This window comes from Suncus etruscus, chromosome 13, assembly GCF_024139225.1.
Source record: "Suncus etruscus isolate mSunEtr1 chromosome 13, mSunEtr1.pri.cur, whole genome shotgun sequence".
Lineage (NCBI taxonomy): Eukaryota > Metazoa > Chordata > Mammalia > Eulipotyphla > Soricidae > Suncus > Suncus etruscus.
Genome location: NC_064860.1, coordinates 84953855 through 84959150, shown reverse-complemented (window position 1 = coordinate 84959150; position 5296 = coordinate 84953855).

Here is a 5296-nt window from a genome sequence, read left to right as displayed (position 1 = left end):
ATTTTTAAGTTCTCATTAGAAGTGACCCAAAGGGACAGATGCCTGACACTATTATATAGGCAAAACAACTAGAACGAGGCAAGAGTATGGGGGTGCAGAGTGGAGCAAAAACAGAGATATCAGTGATGGGTAGGGTGCACTGGTGAAGCATGGTGTACATTGTATGACTGAAAACCAACAATGAATAATTTTGTAACTACAGAACTTAAATAAAGTAATTTTAAAAAGACAGTTACATACAGGAAATATTTTGGTCAATTTTCTATTCCTCAAAAAACTTTTTTGTGTAAAATCATTGCTTTCTAGATCTGTAACTCTTGTTTTCTTTCTCCCTTTTCACACTCTAACAACTTCTATTACTCTAGAGTGGAATAGCTAAGAACATGCTCATGCATAGATCTGAGTGTATGTCATTGTTCAAATATATTTTAGGTCATTGATTTAGTTCCATGTATCTATGTCTTTGGTTTTTTAAATTGACAAAATATTCCTATCTGTTGATCTCTGCTTCCACTTATTTGGAAAGTGAAGTTTCCTCCTTGAAGATGCCTTTAGTCTCAATGTCATGGAGTATTTTACCTACGTGTTGTTCTATATACCTTATGGTATCAGGTCTGATATCAAGTTATAGAAGTAACTACACAGAGAACTACCAGAATCATGTGAATGAATGAGGGAACTGAAAAGCCTGTCTGGAGTACAGGTGGGGGTGGGGTGGGATGGAGGGAGATTTGGGACATTGATGGTGGGAATGTTGCACTGGTGAAAGTGGGTGTTCTTTACATGACTGAAACCTAATCACAATCATATTTGTAATCAAGATGTTTAAATAAAAAAGAGGCAAAAAATTGACAAAATATAATAAACTAAGAATTGACCAAATATGATAAATTAAGAGTTAAGCCTGAAAATATACTAAATCTGTATAGAATAATATTCTTAGTGAAAATACAATAAAGCAATCAAAAGCAAAGATATAAAAACAATTGATTACATGTAAAAGAATGAAGATTCGGGGCCGGGCGGTGGCGCTGGAGGTAAGATGCCTGCCTTGCCTGCGCTAGCCTAGGACGGACCGCGGTTCGATCCCCCGGCGTCCCATATGGTCCCCCAAGAAGCCAGGAGCAACTTCTGAGCGCATAGCCAGGAGTAACCCCTGAGCCTCACAGGGTGTAGCCCAAAAACCAAAAAAAAAAAAAAAAAATGAATGAAGATTCATTAATTGCTAGTATATGACTTTATGCTTAGAACATTATCATTATGTATGTAGAAGGAAGGAAAGAAAAAACAGCAACTTCAATTTTCTCCTTTCTTCCTAGGTTACATGTGAGCAATACTCTGTTATTTTTTAATCTCAGGCCAAAATTATTTCGAAGAAATATTCTCCATCTCATCTTAGAAAAAGGCCTTATAGAATAAGGCCTCTTCAGTTAGCCTCAAGTTCATCATTTGGGCAGAAAGAAATGACAGTCATAATTGCTTTAGAAAAACACACAAATATATATAAGACATTTTAATGAAGATTTGTTTAGAATTTTTCTTTTATTATTTGCTTTCTCTTTTGGGGGGGAGGTGGGCTACACTGAGTTGCTCAAAGATCACTCAGGCCATTGTCTGTATGCAGTGGGCTTATGCAGTTCTGGGGATCAAATGCAGTCAGAGCTTGCAAGGCAAATGCCTGACTCCCTGAAATATTGCTGGTCTCACAGGGATTTTCTGTGATATTTCCATTAGGTTAATGATGTTGACAATTAAGCCATAAAGCATTACTGTTACTTAAAAGGAGGTTAGCAAGTGTAGTGGAAGCTGTTTACTTGTGAATCTTTCAAAGGCAATTTAATTTGCTGATCATCAGCTCTTGAAAGTCAAAGTTAGATAATTGGGCTGGGGGCAGAGTAAATTGACTTCTTTGACAAGTATGCTATTTAGAGTATTACTTTAATTCTTTTGTTCATTACAGGGATCCTGTAAGACTAGGCAAAGCTAAGATTTGATGAGGATGCAAGAAATTGTTCTGATTTATTTTTACACTTCTGCCTTTAGTTTCATGCCTCGTTTTCAGTTATTGTGGACTAAAGTAGAAGGATCTTATGTCTATGATATAATGAAAATAAATCCAAGATATTTTCTTCTATTTGAGGCACAGTCATATTATTCTCACTTGTTTGGGGAAGTTAGAAAATAATATTATTATTGTGGATTTCCTGGTGTTGAGGGGAATGTAGTTTCAAATGACCTAACCAAACTTAGTTGAAATAATCTTTGCTCCCATTTTAGAATCTCAAATTACTATAGTAAGTTTAGCATACTTATTTTCCTACCCTGCTTGGCTAAGAATCTGTCAATATTTGTATATTTGTATAATTTTTGACACTAATACATTATTTTCAGTTCAATAAAGCCGATTTCAAATCAAAACAGTAATCAGAAAAAAATCTTCATATTGAAGCTTTAATGAGACATCTTTTTTTTTTTTTTTGGTTTTTTGGGCCACACCCGTTGACGCTCAGAGGTTACTCCTGGCTATGCGCTCAGAAGTCGTTCCTGGCTTGGGGGACCATATGGGACGCCGGGGGATCGAACCACGGTCCGTCCAAGGCTAGCGCAGGTAAGGCAGGCACCTTACCTCCAGCGCCACTGCCCGGCCCCTTAATGAGACATCTTAATCTTTCAGATTTTAAGACTTTAGAGAAAATGAGCAGGACAGGATAGCATTTAATTATTACTTTGTTATATTCCATAGACAACAATAAATAAAAATCCATTTTATCAGAAATGCACAATTAAACAAAATAACTATATGTTGATATAAAAGTCCATATAATTAACAAACTTTCAAAAGAATTATTAGCTTTTATGTTCTATCAGCTTAGAATAACTAAAACTGAACCATAAATATAACCATAACATATGCATATATATTTTACAATGGTACATATAAAGGATAAATATAATTATAATTAAGATATGTTTCTTAATTCATCTGAAACTAAGTAAAATTGGAAGAGCTAAATCGCACGTTCTTTCATAACATAAACACATTTGTGTGGGGACTTTCCTTAAAGACATAAATATTAAAATAAAAATATTTAATATGTATTTAGGGAGTTGGGCTTTAATCAAATTAGAAGCATTTTAAAACAATATAATATGAAATTTTTGTGTGAAAATTTGTGCATTTAATTACTTAAGGTTTCTATCTAAAAGATAATCAAATCATTCTTCTCTCAAAAATGCTGACATCAAATATTACTCTGATATTTTGATTTGAAAGTCTGAATCTCTGAAGATAGTATTGATTAGCTTATTTAGACAAGTCACTAGATGTTTAACATTTATATTATGCAAGGGAGAAAATATTTAGTTAATGAACATAAACTTTAGTTTTGGGGTCAATTTGCTTACATTAGCAACATGTTTTATTACATGTTTTATTAATAGAATTTTTACAATCTCTTCTTACCAACTTATAAAAATATTAACAGACCTCTGTATTGAAGAAGCAAATATCTTCATGAGAATAGCGCAGAGTATAAATATGTATTTAAATATATGCATGCTTACACTATATTTTCAATGACTGCTAGTATAGTTATTTAGAATAAGCAAAATAGTCTTCCATGTTGTAATTTTCTCTCACATTGTTCTATGCATACAAATGATATTTTTTATTTTTTGTTAGCTTAAAATATGTATATCAGATCACAGATCAAGGTACTACAAATAAAGTCAACAAAATTCTTTTTTAATTTTATTTTAATTATGACAACAAAGATGCAAAGAAAGAGGACAGGGTAAAGTTACAGTGGAAGCCCAATCACCCATAAACAGAATTCTCGGCAGTCCCATCGATGATATCCCAGCCTTGAACTTTCAGCCAAAGAACATTAAGAAAAACACAACTGAACCCATGTACAATACAATTACTTTGTCCCTCAAATCCCCAGTTGTAGTACAAACTATTTCTTAGCAGCACACAATATAATCTAAAGACATTAGACTTATGTAACTCCTTAAACATTGAGGGCAAAGTACATTTATCTAGTTCCATGCACATGCTTACTAGTTTAAGTTAACCTCAAAAGTTTTAGTGGGTTGTTTTTCTTAAGGATTGGAGTCAAGGGAACATAGTAAAAAACGGTGTTAAAGTGGCATTTGTTTGCATAGGCCCACCAAAATATAAGGGACATGGAAAGAAAAATTATGGTCTAAATACAAGGAGACCCTACCCCTGAAGTTTCCTGGCACAAGACTGACTCTAGGCTCCAGGCAAACTAGTTTGTCCAATCCAACTCATCGTCTGTAGTGGCAATACACCTCCATTCCTCACATAGTCTCTGTTGTTGGTATCATGCTTCTGTATTAAAGATCCTGGAGTCTGCATATCCCATATTGCAGTCAGGATGGTGCAGAGCATCCTCTCGTTTCACCTCACACTTAAGGTGCACTAGAGAGAACCATGTCCTGTAGAGCAGGTCATTGTTGTTGTCAAGTCTTCTCAGTGTAAACGGAAGTCTCTTTTTAGGAGGTCGATGTCAGACCCTTGGTAGTGTCTTTCCTGGTAGAGGACTGCTTCCAGCTGTTGCTATAAAAGACTTTGGATGTTTCGTAGATAGCTTGCCTGGTTCCTGCGTGAATGGAGGATGCCCATTCTTCTGAGGCCTGTGCCAGGTCATTATATCAATGTTCAGGGTGTAAGGTACATTGTACTGAGATATATTAGATAAAAACTTATCGGTATGTATGGTGTTTTCCCATTTTAATGTGTCTATGCAAACAAGGATCAATGCCATGAAGCATTATTGGTGCATCTGGAGGCAATAGGAACAAGACCAGCAATTTCCATGACATATTCAATCATAGGTATCAAACTGAGGGACAGTTCCCACAATAATCCTTACTGAACAGCTTACAAAGAAAAGACAAGATGAAAAGTGGATAGAAACATCATGGTAGAAGAGTATATAGAGAGTTACATCAGTTAAAGAAAATACCCATAAAATATTCAAAAGATATATGTGTTCAATTTGTGTCCTTCTAAATAGTTCTGGGATTTGTTAGATCTACTGTATGTCTTAGGTCAAAGATTAGAACTATGTGTTACTGAAGTTAAGAAGGGTAAATCTGGGGTACTGATGGTTGGGAGGAGCATATGTTTGCAAAATGTAGACTGGTATAAAATTGCCAGTGACAGCCTGAGTATAGCTGAGCAGCTATCTGCCACCCACCAGATCAAACTCCACCCCCTAAGCCCCATCCTAGGCCAGTGTCCGGGCCCTGCCTGGGAGTGGGGAAA